Raw genomic sequence first — 22291 nt, forward strand, 5'->3', positions numbered from 1 at the left:
CTCACAGCATCTTCCCTATCTGAATCGCTCCCACTGCCCTCTAGTCCTTCACTCTCACTTTCCTCATCCACGAATCTTTCATCCTCGCTCAAATTAATGGGGAAATCGTCGCTTTCTCGGTCCGAATCGCTCTCGCTGCTGGTGGCCATGATTGTAAACAATGTGCAGATGTGAGGAGCTCCACAACCTGTGACGTCACGCTACTTGTCTGCTACTTCCGGTACAAGCAAGGCTTTTTTATCAGCGACCAAAAGTTGCGAACTTTATCATCGATGTTCTCTACTAAATCTTTTCAGCAAAAATATGGCAATATCGCAAAATGATCAAGTATGACACATAGAATGGACCTGCTATCCCCGTTTAAATAAGAAAATCGCATTTCAGTAGGCCTTTAAGTCCATCACACGTGATGGGTAGAACTACAACAAATCGAGAACCTTCTCAACAGGTCCCACCAGGGATAGTGATCCTACTTCTGAAAACCTATCTGGAGGGAACTCTGAGTCAATTGGTACAACAAACTACATTGACCACACTTACACTCACACTTCCAGAGACGAGTCCCATCGTCATTGGCACGCCAATCATCCTACTTATCAACCATCTGTGGGATGCATCGGCATAGGGCCACCTGTCCAAATGGGCCTACACAGAGGCCTCGTGACTGTAGATCAATGTTCCCTCTAATTTTACATGTGTGTGTGCAAACGCAAAAACTCCTTGAGCATTCAGTGGAGCACATGTGAGCGACGTCAGACGTGCACACTGTGGCCACACCTGCAGCAAATCTGTCCCAAACCTGACTAAATAACAAGTTACATTTCTTATTATTACAATCAAATGACAGCAGTCATTTCCATGAGATTATTTTCTAATATAAGTATTTTGGCCCACTTACAATGACAATAACAAAAAATATTGTTTTTCATGAGCTGTGTAGCTACTAGTATTGTGAAGGTCTGGGTGGAGGTCCTGCTTTGGAAATAATTTGTACCCCTTTCAGACATTTCATTTAGTTCCCATTAAAACATTCACATGTTGCACAATGAGATGTAAGCATGGGATCATGTGTACATTCCTGTAACTTTCTGTTTGTAAAATATATATTTGTATTAGTATTTCTTTAATATAATAACAGCATTTCATTATTAATATTTATAAATTAAGATTTTTAATCCCCTTAATGACAGTAGAATACGCCATACTTGCCAAACCTCCCGATTTTTCCGGGAGACTCCCGAATTTCAGTGCCCCTCCTGAAAATCTCCCGGGGCAACCATTCTCCCGAATTTCTCCCGATTTCCACCCGGACAACGATATTGGGGGCGTGCCCCAAAGGCACTGCCTTTAGCGTCCTCTACAATCTGTCGTCACGTCCGCTCTTCCTCCATACAAACAGCGTGCCGGCCCAGTCACATAATATATGCGTTTTTTTACACACACTTTAGTGATTGCAAGACATACTTGATCAACAGCCATACAGGTCACACTGAGGGTGGCCGTATAAACAACTTTAACACTGTTACAAATATGCGCCACACTGTGAACCCACACCAAACAAGAATGACAAACATTTGGGTAGAACATCCGCACCGTAACACAACATAAACACAACAGAACAAATACCCAGAACCCTTTGCTACAATATACACCCCCCCTACCACCAAACCCCGCCCACCCAACCCCGCCCACCTCAACCCCGCCCCCCATCTCCCGAATTCGGAGGTCTCAAGGTTGGCAAGTATGGAATACGCACACATTTGATTGGTGAATCATAGTGTAACAACCTGCAATTACACATTATCTGTGGTGTTGGAGTTGTCCGACCTTAGAACCTTTATTTAACCAGATGAGAAACCCATTGAGATCAAGATCTCTTTCACAAGGGTGACCTGGCCAAGAGGTCAACAGCAAATGTCACAGAGCAGTTTCAAAAAAATAATACGTTAAGACATATATTTTAAAATACATAAGAGAACTGTAAAACAACCTTATGGGTGGCTGTAAACGCATCACTGGCTAAGTGCCTTATGCGCATGTGTTTGGCGCAAGTGAGAAAGAGCGAGCGGCTGCTGTTGATATGACCGATGACAAAGTTGGTTTTGGTCTGGTTTGTAAGGCAGAAAATTACCAGTTTTGCTGGATAGAATTTTTTTTTTACCAATAATTTGGTCATGCGTTTACGGCCGACAATAAAGAGTTTTGCTCAATTAAGTGATCGATGGAATTCATGTCCTCCTTAAAGCATCTGGACAGACGTTACAATAATTGAACAGTAAAGACGAATATAGTTTTCTCTGTTGTGGCCGCGCGTCGTCAGTTACATTGAAAATTTCTAAGCGCTTATTTTTTTATTATATTTTGTGCGTGGTATAGATTTGCCGTGCGCAGGGGACGCATGAGCAGTGCACAATTGCATAGGCGCGCACCTTAGAGGGAACGTTGCTGGATATCCCACTTCGGACACCAGGGAAACCATAATGTGTGGTACCCTCAATCTACATTTAACTAACTAACTACTACATTCTACTAGGGCTGGGCGATATATCGATATACTCAATATATCGCGGGTTTGTCTCTGCGATATAGAAAATGACTATATCGTGATATTCGAGTATACGTTCTCACACAGTTGCTTTTAGCTGCGGGCATTACACTCTCTCTCTTTCTTGTCTCTCCTTCTCACAGAGACATAAACAAGCACACCTTCTTACATACGTCACGCGTGCAACGTCACACGCCCTCCCCGAGCAAAGAGGTAGCTACATGGGTAACATTAGCTGTGATGCTAGCGGAGTGGTGAGGGTGGTAATACGAGAGAAAGAAGGTGCGAATCTGGTAACAAATGGAGGAAGAATTAATTCCCAAGAAAAACAGCAGGGGGTCCATCGTCTGGCGGTGGTTTGGCTTCAAGCGGGAATATGTCGAACAATTATGCGGCAAAAGCGTTGCTACAAAAAGTAGCAGCACTGCTAATGTGTAGCATCATTTGAAAAGTCATCCGGTAGAGAATGAAGAGTGCTTGAAACTGCATGTCAAAATCTCTGTTCGGTGCCACACCCACAAAATGCCGAAGCAACAATTTCCAGATCAACACCGTATGAAAATGTTGTTTTGATATGTCATCTTAGTGACGTCATGCACAAAAGTGCACTAATAGCTTGTTTTAAAATGTCTGACAATCTTGCACTTTCTGTTTGGGAAATGACATGAATGTTTGTGGCACTGCTTAATAACTGTTTAATAAACACAGTTTTGGTAAATTGACTTACCGTATTTTTCGGACTATAAGTCGCAGTTTTTTTCATAGTTTGGCCGGGCTCCAGTGCAACTTATATATGTTTTTTTCCTTTTTTGCTATGCATTTTCGGCAGGTGCGACTTATACTCCGGTGCGACTTATACTCCGAAAAATACGGAAAATATTGTTTTTTATGAGCTGTTCTCTAGAATTGTGGAGGTCTCGGTGGAGGTGCTGCTTTGGAAATAATTTGTACCCCTTTCAGACATTGCATTTAGTTCCCATTAAAACATTCACATGTTGCACAATGAGATGTAAGCATGGGATCATGTGTACATTCCTGTAACTTTCTGTTGGTAAAATATTTATTTTCAATAGTATTTCTTTAATATAATATTTCCCGCTCTGCATGAAAGTTTAAAAGTAGCATATATTAATGCAGTATGAAGAAGAATGTTTTAATGTAGACACATAGAATCATCATACTGGTGTGATTATATGCATCAAGTGTTCATTCAAGGCTAAGGCAAATCACAATATTTATTGTGTATCGTGACATGGCCCAAAAATATGTAGATATTAATAGAAGGCCATATCGCCCAGCCCTACATTCAACATTAAAATCAATGTCTCTGACAACATTCTTAAAAGAACTCTGGGGAGGGTAACCCTCCAACTGTCCCCTGTAGTCCACTTGTGAATACAAAACCACAACAGCAAAGAGCCATACTGGTAGCATGATAACCAGATTGTTCTCCATTCTAAAAATCTAACCGTCTCAACTCCTGGATTTCCAACCTCAATCCCACTTCTGGCAGCGTTTTTCACAGAACTCTGATTTGAATCTCGGTTTCTTTGGTTTAAAAAAAAAAATCTGTGCATACTGACCACACCTGCAGAGTCAGGCTCTCTCGTATGGTACCCAGATTGCAATTACTTTTCAGTTGAAGATGAAGCATTTTGGTTCCCTTTATTTTCCTCGGTATCTACAACGTATCCTTATGCTGACCATAATGAGAGAGAAGAAACGGCAATGTCATCGAAGGACACATTCATCAACCGGGCCGCCTCTAATTAGCAATGGCTCAAGAATGAACGTCCTGATATATTGTGGGTGTAGCCTGTTCCTCTGCTTGCCAAATAGAGGTTTCCATTTTATCATAGGATGCTGGGAATTTCCCTCCATTTCCTGATACACTTGACCTCCTAGCCTATATTGTGAGTATGACAAGGAGATCTCGGGGAGCCGGCTTAGTTTGTGCAGCTTGACCAGGCTGACAGATCTTCTCAACATGGCCTTGGCTCCTGTGAACGCAACATGGTTCAATTGTTCCACACTCTCTGAAAGAGCCGACTGGCAACTTCTCGCTGTTGTGTGTGACTGGGGTGTAATGTGATACCATGGCACCAAGGCCTCGTAGGGTTGTACGGTATATCGGTACTAATAAAGTACTGTGGTACTATACAGTCTTCGAAAAATACCAGTACTTTTTTTTAATGGACATTATGGCGTGCCGTGGTGACCATGCTGGTAATATGAGTTGAGGCGTACGTTAGTCAACACACACACACACAGCACTTACAAACGGACACAGCATGGAGACAGAAGAGGGACAATGGACGTATTTTGGCTTCAAAACTAACGATAAAGGTGGTGCGATAAACACAGAGCAGCGCTTTAAAACATAGCTAGCTGATTGATTGATTGATTGAGACTTTTATTAGTAGATTGCACAGTGAAGTACATATTCCGTACAATTGACCACTAAATGGTAACAGCCGAAAACGTTTTTCAACTTGTTTCAGTCGGGGTCCACGTTAATCAATTCATGGTAACAGCTAATGTCCGTCCGCAGTGTTTTAGCTACTTATAAATCATTAATCCTGGCCTCTGTGATGACAAATAAACTACGGGTCATCCCTGCAGAAAGAGAGATAGCTAAACCTGCTTCACTACACACCGTAGAAGGATACGGTAGCTACATAGAATAGCGCTCCTGAAATGGGTGGATCTATACCAGACCTGGGCAAATAAAGGCCCGGGGCCACATGTGGCCTTTTAAGCTTTTCCATCTAGCCCGCCGGACATTCCCAAATAATTTTTTTAGATTTTTAAGATGGAAACTGTAGCTGCCATTATGATGTGCAGTGAAGTTTTCAAATGACCATAAGTCTTGAACTATACAAAGTAGAGATGATAAATGCTTTAAAATGTATTATCGGAAAATATCGGTATCGGTTTTTTATTATCGGTATCGTATTTTGTTGTTGTTGTTTTTTTAATTAAATCAACATAAAAAACACAAGATACAGTTACAATTAATGCACCAACCCAAAAAACCTCCCTCCCCCATTTACACTCATTCACATAAAAGGGTTGTTTCTTTCTGTTATTAATATTCTGGTTCCTACATTATATATCAATATATATCAATACAGTCTGCAAGGGATACAGTCCGTAAGCACACATGATTGTGCGTGCTGCTGGTCCACTAATAATACTAACCTTTATCAGTTAATTTTACTCATTTTCATTAATTACTAGTTTCTATGTAACTGTTTTTATATTGTTTTACTTTTTTTTTATTCAAGAAAATGTTTTTTATTTATTTATCTTATTTTATTTTATTAATTTAAAAAAAAAGGACCTTATCTTCACCATACCTGGTTGTCCAAATTAGGCATAATAATGTGTTAATTCCACGACTGTATATATCGGTTGATATCGGTAACGGTTGATATCGGTATCGGTAATTAAAGAGTTGGACAATATTGGAATATCGGATATCGGCCAAAAGCCATTATCGGACATCCCTAATACAAAGTATTTCAATGGTTGGAATCTGCGCATTTGCATGATATACTAGTTACTATGGTAATCTAAGTCACAGCAGCTCAGATGAGGCACCAAGCAGTGTGGGTGGGGAGCGTTTCCAGAGCGGCCAGCCTGAAATTCGGGTGTCAGGGACAGACACGGAAGGAGATTTTTACAACAAAGTTCTAAAGATATCAGATTGTAGGTGGGGTTTTTTTTTACCCTTCGCGTTCATATTTCGCTGTGTTTGTTGCATTTTTGTTGCGTTTCACTTGATTGTAAAATATGTCGATGGAGAAGGGGTGTGACGTTCATATGTTGTCAATATTCAGTGTTTTATCGTGCATAGTTAATATTGTAAATACCACATTCTTTATTTTCATGTACATTCTGAGTCTCATTCAGTAAAAAAATTTTTTTAATTCCATTCCATTTTTTAAGGCGTAACGTTTTTAGCATTCATTCAGACTTTATTGTGAGGTTTTGTATTAGTGTTCCGAAAAATAGATGCCCCCAGACACATTTTCTTCTCTAAATTTGGCCCCCGAGTCAAAATAATTGCCCAGGCCTGATCTATACAAATATCGACTGTGACAATACCAGATACAAGCGCCTTATAATGTCTATACTACCCTGATTACATAGACATTTTTAATTATAAAATTGTAATTTTTTCATTATTTATCAACTCAGGAAATAGGTCCCTGGACACAGGAGAACTTTACCTATGACTAATGTTGGATCAATACTCAAATTTGTAATATCAGCCAAAGTATTTCCAACAACAGAATAATATGTGCTTATTACATTTTAACAAAAGTGTAGATAGAACATGTAATGAACAAGTAGATGAATAATCCATCCATCCATTTTCTACCGGTTGTCCCTCATAATTTAACAAAATAATACAATCAGAAATGACACAATATAAACGTCCGCAGCCGTATTCGGAGCCTAGGTAACCGTTTGCTTACTTACTCCTACAAGATTAGTATAATAGTTCACTACGTTATTTAATCCCAAAATGGTTCCATGAATACAATAAGACGGTGTTTTTCAACCTTTTTTGAGCCAAGGCACATTTTTTGCGTTGAAAAAATCTGGAGGCACACCACCAGCAGAAATCATTAAAAAACGAAACTCAGTTGACAGTAAAAAGTCGTTGTCGCAATTGTTGGATATGACTTTAAAGCATAACCAAGCGTGCATCAATGTTGCTCTTGTCTCAAAGTAGGTGTACTGTCACCACCTGTCACATCACGCCCTGACTTATTTGGAGTTTTTTGCTGTTTTCCTGTGTGTAGTGTTTTAGTTCTTGTCTTGCGCTCCTAATTTGGTGGCTTTTTCTCTTTTTTTGGTATTTTCCTGTAGCAGTTTCATGTCTTCCTTGACCGCTATTCCCCACACCTGCTTTGTTTTAGCAATCAAGAATATTTCAGTTGTTTTTATCCTTCTTTGTGGGGACATTGTTGATTGTCATGTCATGTTCGGATGTACTTTGTGGATGCCGTCTTTGCTCCACAGTAAGTCTTTGCTGTCGTCCAGCATTCTGTTTTTGTTTACTTTGTAGCCAGTTCAGTTTTAGTTTTCTTCTGCATAGCCTTCCCTAAGCTTCAATGCCTTTTCTTAGGGTCACTCACCTTTTGTTTATTTTTGGTTCAAGCGTTAGACACCTTTTTACCTGCATGCTGCCTCCCGCTGTTCCCGACATCGACAACGCAATTAGCTACCGGCTGCCACCTACTGCTTTGGAAGAGTATTACACGGTTACTCTGCCGAGCTCTCAACAACACTGACACTCAACAACAACACATAATCTGCAGACTATAATTACTGGTTTGCAAAAAAATGTTTTAACCCAAATAAGTGAAACTAGATGATCTCCCACGGCACACCAGACTGTATCTCACGGCACACTAGTACTTGAATTTCAGTGTTCATTTATTTACACATATACACACACATAACACTCATCTACTCATTGTTGAAAAACACTGCGATAAGAAACATATAAGATTTTCTGTTCAAATAAAGCAAATAGGTCCACTTTAGTTTGAAAAGTATTGAAAAGCATCAATATACATTTCGGTATCGGTACTAAAATATTAATATCGGGACAACCCAAGACGGTTGAAGTTGAAATTGTATTCCTTTCCCTTGAGTATCTATTGGCACAAAACCAAACTGGCAATGAGATATTGGGATGATGTATTCACAGCCCTGGCAGTCACATCTTCATCACAACAAGACGGCAACTTTTTATCTCACCTCGGCGGAGAAACGGAAAGACGGCGCGTGAAGGAGCGCTTTGTGCAGACACAACACAACGGCCTTGTGCACTTCAAAGTGAGACCCGACTAAGCTGAGGATGCCGCTGCGTGTCACAGAGGAATAGTCCTCTTTTTGTGTAACGCACACAGATGATTAAAGAGTTCAACACAGCAAGCTGACTAATGACTCCGCTGGGTTTGAGGGGGAACTCGAGAGAATGCAGCGGGGCCTCTGGAGAATACTCGCTGAAACGGGGATGGGTTTTCTAAAATATACAAATGTATTCATCAGAAAGGTGTCTTTTTATATCGACGCTGTGCAAGCAGACGGGTGCGTGCAGGTGGAAGTGAGAGAGGATGGCAAGAAGGAGGCGAGAAAGAGAAATGTATGCCTCACAACAACCTCTAAATTGTTCAATTTCAAAATATAACCTCGAAAGTCGAAAAATACAGTCATATTAACAATAAAGTTACACAAAACTTCAAGTTAACCTCTTTTTTTTTTTGCACTTGAGCATGATAAATAGTGACTCAAAAACACTGCTTGCACTTAATAATGGATTTGTGACGGCGACCGCTATGTTTTTTTTCTTTGTTGTCGGAAACCGGAAGTTGCAAAGCAAGGTTGGTTGCATGAACAAAGGCATTTGCACTCTGGTAACCAGTGTTGGGTTAGTCACTGAAAACCAGTAACTAGTTACAGTTATTAGTTACTTTATTTCAAAAGTAACTCAGTTACTAACTCAGTTACTTACACGAAAAAGTAATGCGTTACTGTGAAAAGTAACTATTTAGTTACTTATTTTTCTCTTCTTTTTTAAAAAAAAAAGCTCCCATTAATCATACTTGCCAACCTTGAGACCTCCGATTTCGGGAGGGGGCGGGGGTGGGGGGCGTGGTTGGGGGCGGGGCGTTGTTGGGGGCGTAGTTAAGAGGGGAGGAGTATATTTACAGCTACAATTCACCAAGTCAAGTATTTCATATATATATATATATATATATATATATATATATAAGAAATACTAAGTCAAGTATTTCATATATATATATATATATATATATATACATATACAAGAAATACTTGACTTTCAGTGAATTCTAGCTATAAATATATATTTATTTTATTATATATATATAAAATAAATACTTGAATTTCAGTGTTCATTTATTTTCACATATACACACACATAACATTCATCTACTCATTGTTGAGTTAAGGGATGAATTGTCCATCCTTGTTCTATTCTCTGTCACTATTTTTCTAACCATGCTGAACACCCTCTCTGATGATGCATTGCTGTGTGGCACGCACAAAAGTGCTTTCATCAAATGGACTAGATGGCAGTTTTGTCCTGTTTAAGAGTGTCACAACATTGCTGTTTACGGCAGACGAACTGCTTTACGGTAGACAAAAACGTGACTGCTGTTGTTGTGTGTTGTTGCCGCGCTGGGAGGACGTTAATGAAACTGCCTAACAATAAACCCACATAAGAAACCAAGAACTCGCCCTCCATCATTCTACAGTTATAACGTGATTGGGCAGGTACGCTGTTTATATTGTGGGAAAGCGGACTCAGGTCCGCATGGACCTGAGTCCGCCTGAATTTCGGGAGATTTTCGGCAGAAAATGTGTCCCGGGAGGTTTTCGGGAGAGGCGCTGAATTTCGGGAGTCTCCCGGAAAATCCGGGAGGGTTGGCAAGTATGCCATTAATGCCCTTTTAGCATTCATTTCAGTACTGTTATTGCACTGGAGAATAATACAATCTGTTGATCAACTTGACATGCATTTGCATCACTGAACTCTGCTAAGCAATGTGGTCTACGTACAACACACAAAGACAAAGATAAGTTTCAAAGGGCCAATTTATTTCAGGCCAGAACAAATTGACAAAACTATTTTAAATAGCTGCAACATAACATACATAAGTAACAAACAGCATAATAACAACATAGCTGTAAACCTGGGTTCACCCAAGGAAGGCACACATGACATACACAAAGCCTAACCAGGCATTTTTTTCTCTCAAGGAATTCTGAAATAAAATCATGTCTTCATGAGATCAACATAGTACTGAAGCCAAGAACACTACGCATTTCCCCAGTTTTAGTTTAGAGATAAGGAAAGATTGGCCTGGCCCACTAGGATCCCTCTTTATGTTTTTGATCTTTATAGTCTATACATTTAGAGTGATGTGATAATCAAACACTCTGGAAGTCTAGAATGAAAGAGTATATAAGAGAATTGACAGAGTGTGTGTACCTTCAGTGCTGAATGATGAGCAGAGGCAGAGTTTGGAGTGTTTTCTTCAGCTTGCTTTCCATGTTTATGTGCTCACTGTCCAGGTGCCACTTACCGTTTGACGCCTGCTATCATGCTAATTAGCTGGCTGAAAGCGGGTGACTCTATCCTCCTTCAAAACCGCACTAAAAGAACACCTAAAGGCAACTTCAACCCTAGACTAACACCCTCCCCCCCCACATCCCACCTCCCCGGATTGTAAATAATCAAATGTATATACTTGTTCTTATGCTTTCTGAGCTCACTATGTTCACTGCTCGCTGTACATGTCCTACCAAGTCAGACCTACACTGTTACAATGTCCATTTCTCAGATGATGCAATTGTTGATGACGGAAGTGCTGATATCAACCAAACCTAACCCCATTCAAAGTATATACTCTGATGATTAACTTGTGTGATGACTGTATTATGCTGATAGTATATATTTGTACCATGAATTGATTTACGTGGACCCCGACTTAAACAAGTTGAAAATCTTATTCGGGTGTTACCATTTAGTGGTCAATTGTACGGAATATGTACTGTACTGTGCAATCTACTAATAAAAGTTTCAATCAATCAAAAGCTCCACTGTAGAAATAGCCTGCATGTCTTCTAGCACATACGCTGCAATGGCTCTATCAATGTTGTCCTGGCTAGCAGTGCCTCGTTAAAATCCAGCCGCTGTTGGGGGTGGAGGTGAAGTGTGTCTCTCTTTACTAGCTTCGTCAAAGAATGTTGCTTTTGTAGCTGTTTCAGCAGATTCAGCAGATCCCCATACCCACACACACACACACACACACACACACACACACACACACACACACAAACACAGAGCGAGCGGCGCGCCTCTTCTACGGCTTGTGACACAAGAACATTCAGAAGGACGACACTGCAGCACTCCAATAAAACACATTCAGATCTTCAGTTTCTAGCCGATACTACATAAAAAATAACGTAAAATAACGCAGTAACGCATCATGTAGTAACGGTAACTGAGTTACTGAATATAAAAAATAACGCTTAAATTACTAGTTACCCCCGAAACTAACGGCGTTACTTTGTAACCCGTTAGTCCCAACACTGCTGGTAACCGAGCAACGCAGGAAGGGATCACTGATCAGTGGGAGTGCCACGCTAACAGCCAATCAGGTGACAGTATCAACTTATCAAGTTTGGTTGAGCCATCTTGTTGTCTTGCGGTTGGTTCTTCGCATGGGCTGAAATAAGGAAATTAAAATAATGTGCTGCAAAAATTGTGGATAAAACAGGAAAAGTCACCTCGACAGTATGGATGGCAGTTTTGTGGATTTTAAAAAACGGACCATAGCCCGACCACGGCACTCGTAATCAGTAATACCACACCCTTTAGAGCACAGCTGTAACTTCCTGGCACTCAAACCTGCAGAAAATAGTTTTTCTCAGGTTTCTCTATGTTTACATTTTCCCACTTTGCACTATTTCGTTACACCTTATGAGGGCATTTCTTACATATTCCTTATTTTTTCACCTTCATTTTAGGAGGTTGTTAAGTGTTCAATCTGATTTTAGAATTTAGTTTACATTGATTGTTTTCCATCATTGTGTTGAGATTTTATTTCCATTCTGCCTTAATAGCTGATGGGATTATAACCAGGGGAAGGTTACGTTTTAAATAAATATGTTTACACTTAATATATTGTTCTCCTGGTCCTTATTTTCACCAGGTCATAAAAAATATCAATAATCATTGATATCGACCGGTATAAAACACTTAAATCGTGATACAGTTTTCAGCCCTATCGCCCAACCCTAGAACCCATCAATAGCACTTCCACTGTACTATACTGTATTGTACATTTCTTTAATACCCATTCCCCATGTACGCTAATGTAGGCCAGTGTTTTTGCATACAGAGTCAGATGTTCTTCCACCAGATAAATGGAATCCACTGGGTCCCTTGTGAGGGGTGACAGAGTGATGAATGGCCGTGGCGTCTGCAGGACAGAGTGCAAGAATTATTGTCAGTCTCTATAGGAGGAGGGATTAATAACCACAACCTCGTGACATAGGGTAATCATGGGAGATTAAGGGCGGGGGAGTCCTCAAGCATGGTTGGTGCAAAGTTTGACCTATAGCTAAATAAACAATGACAAACACTCGGAATCCCTAATTGGATGGCAGATTTCCAAACGCTGCTATTATTTTTGATGTAAAATTATGTGAATTAGCTCTTTGTTCCCATTTTGCCAGTACAATGCTAGGTTTTCTTGTATTTGTATTGTAATTGTACATTTTTCATATTTAAAAAAAAAATTAAATTCAGTATTGAGTATTTCCATGTAACATAAATTTCAAAAAAATATCAACAATATTAAGATAATAATAATTATGTTCTTACCCGCTGGGTGTCGATGATAAAAGCTTTTTGTTCTCATTTGTTTTTAATAATTTACTGCATTAAAAGTGGAGATAAATGATTGACTATTCAATGCATCAAGATTGGAATGAGGACCTTTCTGATTCGATGGACACGTGTCAAAATATTGTTGATTTATGTATGTTAAAAGGGTCATATGATTACATTTAAAACACTTCCTTGTGGTCTACATAACATGTAATGGTGTATCTTTTTGGTCAAAATGTTGCATAGATGATGTTTTACAGACCACCTTCAAGTCGCTTTCTAACCGTCCCTTTAGAATGCGCCGCTTATTTCTTGGCGTCTTCTCCCCGCCATCTTTGTTGTAGTTTTTAGCGCTTCCATAGCGAGTCTACTGACAGATTAAGTTAGAACTATACGCTACTTTGTATTAGAAATGGCAACAGCGGAGGATGCATGTGCATGTACGAGCCAGTCTGCCCCGCAACAAGAGGATAGTGAAAAAGAAGGAACTTATTGACTACAACATTGGACTACCATGGCGGACTTTTGAGTAAATTTATACCATACATGGATAATCTGCTGACGTCACACTTGGGCCTTGTTTCCCGGAAGTATGAAAGAAGGCAAGATTCTTCTATAAATATTTCTGCAATGCCTTCACAGTTTGATTTTACATTTGTGGGACTTATGCAGATCCCAAATACACAAAAACAGCTATCAATAGGGAAATAATGTTGGTTTTGCATAATACCATTTTCAGTAAACTAACTACAAAACCCAAAACCAGTGAAGTTGGCACGTTGTGTAAATCGAAAATAAAAACAGAATACAATGATTTGCAAATCCTTTTCAACCTATATTCAATTGAATAGACTGCAAAGACAAGATACTTAACGTCCGAACTGGTAAACTTTGTTATTTTTTGCAAATATTAGCTCATTTGGAATTTGATGCCTGCAACATGTTTCAAAAAAGCTGGCACAAGTGGCAAAAAAGACTGAGAAAGTTGAGGAATGCTCGTCAAACACTTATTTGGAACATCCCACAGGTGAACAGGCTAATTGGGAACAGGTGGGTGCGATGATTGGGTAAAAAAAAGCAGCTTCCATGAAATGCTCAGTCATTCACAAACAAGGATGGGGCGAGGGTCACCACTTTGTGAGCAAATGCGTGAGCAAATTGTCGAACTGTTTAAAAACAACATTTCTCAACCAGCTATTGCAAGGAATTTAGGGATTTCACCATCCACGGTCCATAATATCATCAAAAGGTTCAGAGAATCTGGAGAAATCACTGTACGTAAGCGGCAATGCTGAAAACCAATATTGAATACCCGTGACCTTCAATCCCTCAGGCGGTACGGCATCAAAAAGCGACATCGGTGTGTAAAGGATATCACCACATGGGCACAGGACCACTTCAGAAAACCACAGTCAGTAACTACAGTTTGTCGCTACATCTGTAAGTGCAAGTTAAAACTCTACTATGCAAAGCAAAAGCCATTTATCAACAACACCCAGAAACGTCGCTGGCTTCGCTGGGCCCGAGCTTATCTAAAATGGACTGATGCAAAGTGGAAAAGTGTTCTGTGGTCTGACGATTCAACTAGTTTGGTCTGAAATGATTGGTACATGGCATACAAACATGTCTTCTTTGCTACAGTGACACAAACATGCTCAAAAGCTACCGAGAAGGTCCTTAAGGTTCTTCGAATCCTTTCTGCGGGGAGTTCCCGTGTTCCGCTGCACTAACATTGACTCCCACTCTCCAGAGATCTGTCAGTATGGCTCACGTTCATTGTTCATTGCCAACAAGAAGCCAGACATTGTTCAGCGTGGCATGTTTTGATGTCGCAAAGCGCTGGTGGCTGTGTCCCTTGTACAGTAGTTCTCATAGAACAATCAAGGCTGCACAATGAGGGAAAAATGAACTATATTAAGATACAGGCCGTCATGTTCATGAAGGTTGTTTTCATCACAACAACTCTCAGGAACTATTTATTGTCAGGCTGGAAACTATTCATTTTTTGGGTCAACCAACATGAAATCATGTTCCTTGTGACAAGTCGTTAATCCTACATTTTAAAAAAGGGATTGTTTCTACCGAAACAGGAGCTATGAAAACATTACATACTGTAATTCATGTATTAATTATTGTTTAATATATTATTAATTATAGAATATTTATGTATATATATATATATACATATATATATATATATTGCCAAAAGTACTTGGCCACCTGCCTTGACTCACATATGAACTTGAAGTGCCATACTATTCCTAACCCAGATTGCCAGATGGAAAAGTGTGATTCATCACTCCAGAGAAGTCGTCTCCACTGTTCTAGAGTCCAGTGGCGACGTGCTTTACACCACTGCACCCGACGCTTTGCATTGGACTTGGTGATGTACAGCTTAGATACAGCTGCTCGGCCATGGAAACCCATTCCATGAAGCTCTCTGCGTACTGTACGTGGGCTAATTGGAAGGTCACATGAAGTTTGGAGCTCTGTTGCAACTGACTGTGCAGAAAGTCTTTGCACTATGCTGACCCCTCTCTGTCAGTTTACGTGGCCCACCAGTTCGTGGCTGAGTTGCTGTTGTTCCCAAACTCTTCCATTTTCTTATAATAAAGCCGACAGTTGACTTTGGAATATTTAGGAACGAGGCACTTTTTGAGTGTAGTGCTGCAAAAGGTATGATCAAGTGAAATTAGTCAAACAGACATACTTGCCAACCCTCCCGAATTTTCCGGGAGACTCCCGAAATTCAGCGCCTCTCCCGAAAACCTCCCGGGACAAATATTCTCCCGAAAATCTCCCGATTTTCAGCCGGAGCTGGAGACCACGCCCCCTCCAGCTCCAATGCGGACCTGAGTGAGGACAGCCTTTTTTTTATGACGGGAGGACAACAGGGTGACAAGAACTAAATCATCCAGACTAGAGATAAATTGTATTATTATGTTTATCTTACCTAAAAATAAATATATTTATATATATATATATATATATATATTTTTTTTTTTTTTAAACTAAATACATTTTTACTATATTTTGCTAAAAACATCAAAATTAATTGTATTTTTATTTGTATTTTTTCTGACTCCTTATTACATCCAGCCATAGAATTATACATTAAAATAAACATATTGGAAATAATTGATTTTAAATCATCATAATAATTCATTTAAAATGACCATATTTAATTATTAAAATAATTGTTTGTTTATCAACAACTTTAGCATTTTATTCATTACATTTTGAAGCTCTCAGAAGCCAAGTTATGTTATATTCCTTAAGATTTATTTATGCAAGTTTGAAGTATCAATTATCTAAACACAGTTTTGTTTGCATATTTTCAGGATGTAGATATATAAATATGTATATATATATATATATATATATATATATATATATATATATATATATATATATATATATATATATATATTTATATATATATATATATATATACACACACACACAGGTAAAAGCCAGTAAATTAGAATATTTTGAAAAACTTGATTTATTTCAGTAATTGCATTCAAAAGGTGTAACTTGTACATTATATTTATTCATTGCACACAGACTGATGCATTCAAATGTTTATTTCATTTAATTTTGATGATTTGAAGTGGCAACAAATGAAAATCCAAAATTCCGTGTGTCACAAAATTAGAATATTACTTAAGGCTAATACAAAAAAGGGATTTTTAGAAATGTTGGCCAACTGAAAAGTATGAAAATGAAAAATATGAGCATGTACAATACTCAATACTTGGTTGGAGCTCCTTTTGCCTCAATTACTGCGTTAATGCGGCGTGGCATGGAGTCGATGAGTTTCTGGCACTGCTCAGGTGTTATGAGAGCCCAGGCTGCTCTGATAGTGGCCTTCAACTCTTCTGCGTTTTTGGGTCTGGCATTCTGCATCTTCCTTTTCACAATACCCCACAGATTTTCTATGGGGCTAAGGTCAGGGGAGTTGGCGGGCCAATTTAGAACAGAAATACCATGGTCCGTAAACCAGGCACGGGTAGATTTTGCGCTGTGTGCAGGCGCCAAGTCCTGTTGGAACTTGAAATCTCCATCTCCATAGAGCAGGTCAGCAGCAGGAAGCATGAAGTGCTCTAAAACTTGCTGGTAGACGGCTGCGTTGACCCTGGATCTCAGGAAACAGAGTGGACCGACACCAGCAGATGACATGGCACCCCAAACCATCACTGATGGTGGAAACTTTACACTAGACTTCAGGCAACGTGGATCTTGTGCCTCTCCTGTCTTCCTCCAGACTCTGGGACCTCGATTTCCAAAGGAAATGCAAAATTTGCATGGTTGGGTGATGGTTTGGGGTGCCATGTCATCTGCTGGTGTCGGTCCACTCTGTTTCCTGAGATCCAGGGTCAACGCAGCCGTCTACCAGCAAGTTTTAGAGCACTTCATGCTTCCTGCTGCTGACCTGCTCTATGCCACGCCGCATTAACGCAGTAATTGAGGCAAAAGGAGCTCCAACCAAGTATTGAGTATTGTACATGCTCATATTTTTCATTTTCATACTTTTCAGTTGGCCAACATTTCTAAAAATCCCTTTTTTGTATTAGCCTTAAGTAATATTCTAATTTTGTGACACACGGAATTTTGGATTTTCATTTGTTGCCACTTCAAATCATCAAAATTAAATGAAATAAACATTTGAATGCATCAGTCTGTGTGCAATGAATAAATATAATGTACTAGTTACACCTTTTGAATGCAATTACTGAAATAAATCAAGTTTTTCAAAATATTCTAATTTACTGGCTTTTACCTGTATATATATATATATATATATATATATATATATATATATATATATATATATATATATATATATATATATATATATATATATGTATATGTGTGTATATATATATATATATATATATATATATATATATATATATATATATATATATATATATATATATATATATATATATATATATATATATATATGTATGAAATACTTGACTTGGTGAATTCTAGCTGTCAATATACTCCTCCCCTCTTAACCACGCCCCCGCCCTCAACCACGCCCCCGTCCCACCCCCGACCACGCCCCCCACCTCCCGAAATCGGAGGTCTCAAGGTTGGCAAGTATGCAAACAGAGAACTATGGTAGGTATGAAAAACTATTTATTAACCGTCTGGAATTGTCAAGCGCTGCGTCATGGAAGACAACGGAGGTTGTACTGATTTTAAAAATGCAGACGAACGACGTTAATAAATCAATAAAACTGGAATTTATTGATTAAACAAACAAAACAAAAAGCGAGAGCAACAGGGAAGTGCTCTGAACGGACAGACTATGAGGCAAACAAAACCAAAATGCTGGAACACAGCAAAAACACTTACGAGGAAGGTGGAGCAGACGGCCTCCACAAAGTACGCGCGTTCTAGAGCTCAGCATTGAACGAATCCTCAACAGTCACTTGTGAATCGTGAATAATGTCCCGACAAACCAATGGCGTCGCAAGCTCAATAGTGCTATTTACAAACAGAAAACAGGTGGTGGGAGAATAGCTCAAAGGAAGGCCTAAAGCTGCTCCAGGAAAGGGGTAAACAGGAAGTGAAAAACCACAAAATAACAGCGCAAGACAGGAACTAAAACTACACCCAGAAAATCACCAGGAAACTCAAAATAAAGCACGGCGTGGTGTGACAAGTCGTGGCAGGAATGGACTGCCTTAAAGTTGAAGTGAAGTGGTAATTGCTTTTTTGGGGAAACTTAGTGGTCACAATAGTTCATGAAGTTGAAGGGAAGCTACACTTTTTGGGGGAAATTTCGTTCACAATCATTATGAAAGGCATGACAACCGACGGATGTTCTTTTTTTTTAATGCATTCTAACTTGTAAATAAATGAAAATAAAAGTCCGCTTACAGCGGAGCCAATCAGAGCTCATCTATTACACCCATAAAACCAAATTTAAAAAAACATCCAAAAGCGCCAACAATACTTTATTTACATTTTGTGACGCAGACAAACTATTTATAGTGGCGCCCTGATCACAAGCTTGAACGCCAACGTTGACATAATCGACTGATTAGCTGCTTCCTCGTTTCCTTCATCGTCTAACTTTATTCTAGATCATAAATCGTGCCTCTCACCTGGACAGTAGAAGGATGAGGACATATTCCGACAAGTTGGTACACTTTGACGGCCAATTTAGAACCAGAAATGGCTAGAACGACATGAAAAGACGCTTGGTTCCACCCCCGAGGATTATGAGCCATTATCCATTTAAATGGGAATATATGAACATACTAGCAGTCGGTATCCTAATGACAGCAGACCTCATACAGTAAGTGATGTTTTATTATGTTTGTTGGCTCTCATGAAGTCTGCAGTGAGTAATAATCAACGATGAAGAAAAAAAAAGGCAAACATTGTGATGCTTTTTGGAAATTAATGCGCCCGCGTGTGTTTAAAATGATCAAAATACGTAAATATTAAATGTTATTATAAATATGCCTGTTACTACATTACATATATACTTACATCATGTATATAAAACCTCAATGGAGGTGTTTGGATGTTTTTTTAAGGTCTTTATAGGCAGAATAGAGCAGCTCCCATAAGTTAAAGTTAAAGTTAAAGTACCAATGATTGTCACAGCATATTGTAACCAAACTTTTGATCGCATTTATTTAATATTTAGAATGCAATTTTTAAAAATGCATCCGTCGTCATGACTTTCATTATGATTGTGAACAAAAGGCAAAATTCCCACCCCAAAAAAGTGCTGTTCCCCTTTAATGTTGTGACCCAGGAATGATGCAGACACGTTTGTTTCTGAATACTTCCTAATACGCTTCTGCCTTTGAGACTTTGTATGTGTAATTAATATGCAACAACAATTATTTGATACTTCTTTATATTGACAAATGTCAGGTTTTAGACTGCAATAATGTTAAATAAAGGACACCTAATAAAAAAGTATTTTTTGTGTGCTAAGCTGTTGTGTTGCTACGTGCTCCTCGAAGCCAATATAGCCTACCATGTTTACCTTTTGTAAAGGACTTGACTAATATAGAAGAAAATACCAACCATGTGTGCTAATTAGGTCCCCAACCTTTTTGTAGCTGATGGTATTTTTTTATTTTTTTATTTTTTTGTCATAAAGAAATACAATCACGTGTGCTTACGGACTGTATCCCTGCAGTCTGTATTGATCTATATTGATTTATAATGTAGGAATTTATGTTTATTTAATTAAAAAAATAATAAATAAATACAATTTGGAATACATTGTTATTGCTTTTTTCGCATTATCTCATTTTGTTTTTCTTTTTTTTTTGTCATAAAGAAATACAATCATGTGTGCTTATGGACTGTATCCCTGCAGTCTGTATTGATCTATATTGATATATAATGTAGGAATTTATGTTGATTTAATTAAAAAAATAATAAATAAATACAATTTGGAATACATTGTTATTGCTTTTTTCGCATTATCTAATTTCTTTATTTATTTTTTTGTCATAAAGAAATACAATCACGTGTGCTTATGGACTGTATCCCTGCAGTCTGTATTGATCTACATTGATATATAATGTAGGAATTTATGTTGATTTAATTAAAAAATAATAAATAAATACAATTTGGAATACATTGTTATTGCTTTTTTCGCATTATCTCATTTTTTTTTTTTTTGTCATAAAGAAATACAATCATGTGTGCTTACGGACTGTATCCCTGCAGTCTGTATTGATCTATATTGATGTATAATGTAGGAATGTATGTTGATTTAATTAAAAAAATACTAAATAAATAAAATTTGGAATACATTGTTATTGCTTTTTTCGCATTAGCTCTTTTTTTTTTTTTTTTTTTGTCATAAAGAAATACAATCATGTGTGCTTATGGACTGTATCCCTGCATTGATCTATGTTGATATATAATGTAGGAATTTATGTTGATTTAATTAAAAAAAATTATTGTGCGGCCTGGTACCAATCGATCCACGGACCGGTACCGGGCCGCGGCCCGGTGGTTGGGGATCACTGTTGTATTGGACATTTTACACGCAAGCCGATATGATCCGACACTTGTTAATTTGCTGATGTCCGACCAATGTCCGATATCAATATCAGCTAAAAAAAAAAAAAGAACAAGAGTAAAACATTAGACATGTGAGTTGAATTATATCATAGTTTGGACTTATTCTTGTTTGAATACATAAAAACGGGAAGAAATTGTCAAATCAACATTTCTAGGGTATCACATCACATTTGATCAACGGGTCAGGCAGAGCCAACGCAAAACATCCTGCCCGCAGCCGCAGCTGTTGCTGGCTCAAGCGTATTAAATAAATGTCTCAGTTGAATTTTTATTATTGCGCGACGCCTCAGGTGGAATAAATCCTGTGTCTGATTTGAATATTTCACCTGTGTGATTTAGCTTTCAATTTGACATCATACCCCTTTGCTGCATTAAAGCCTCTGCAGAAAATATGTAGACAGTACCCTCAATCCTGTTCTTTTTGAAACTTTGAATGCACATCTTCCGCAATGAAACCCAATTGCTCCTCATGAATGCAATCCAGCAGGGACGACAACACAAACAATGGTGCACATAGTTGTTCAAAAGGGCTGCAAGATGCTGTTGTTAGGATTAGCATGGTAATCTCAGGGCTCAAAGAGCTCTCTGCAGAGAAACCTGATCAGCACTGTGTTTGTTTGTGTGTGTGTGTGTGTGTTCTTGTATTGCTACCCGTCTTGAGACATCAACAAGGAAAAGTACGGTAAACAAGTTAGGACCGAAATCATGATCCCAATATGGAAAACCATTGCATCTAATAGAGAATGTCTCATTTGCACCCCTGGTGGTGAAATGTGTCAAAATTAGGGTGGACCCAAAAAGGAGGGATTTTTCAAATTGACTGTGTGTCGGTTTTAAAAGTGCTCCCCTTCTGGTCATCATACGTAACAACAAGTGTGTGTAAGAAATTGATGTGTGCCCCCTTTGGCCAACATTAATAAAAAAAATAAAAAAATAAATACATACTGTAATAACTTGAAGTTGATAATGAAGATTAAAAACCAATTACAAACAAAACATTTTTTTAAAATACAAAATGAACTAAAAACAGTCTTTTTCTCAATGTGTCGACTTTTTTCTTATAAAATTGGGCACAATTTTTCATATTCTTTCTGTTTCTGTAATATTGATTTCCTCGGGGATTAATAAAGTATTTCTGATTCTGATTCTGATATTGCAATATTTTCTCGTAAAATTATTCCTTTTTTCGTAAAATTATTACCTTTTAATGCAAAATGGTG

At 38.4% G+C, this 22291-nt stretch overlaps 1 long non-coding RNA gene across 1 annotated transcript in view; it reads right to left on the reverse strand.

The window, feature by feature from the left end:
• Window positions 1–12460: 12460 nt before the first annotated feature.
• Window positions 12461–22291, reverse strand: part of LOC140676703 (uncharacterized) — a 96775-nt gene continuing 86944 nt past the window's right edge. Inside the window, exon 3 of the long non-coding RNA XR_012048597.1 lies at window positions 12461–12582. This is a non-coding gene — a long non-coding RNA (uncharacterized lncRNA). The remainder of the gene's footprint in view (window positions 12583–22291) is intronic.

The sequence above is a fragment of the Nerophis lumbriciformis genome, linkage group LG29 (genome assembly GCF_033978685.3).
Source record: "Nerophis lumbriciformis linkage group LG29, RoL_Nlum_v2.1, whole genome shotgun sequence".
Lineage (NCBI taxonomy): Eukaryota > Metazoa > Chordata > Actinopteri > Syngnathiformes > Syngnathidae > Nerophis > Nerophis lumbriciformis.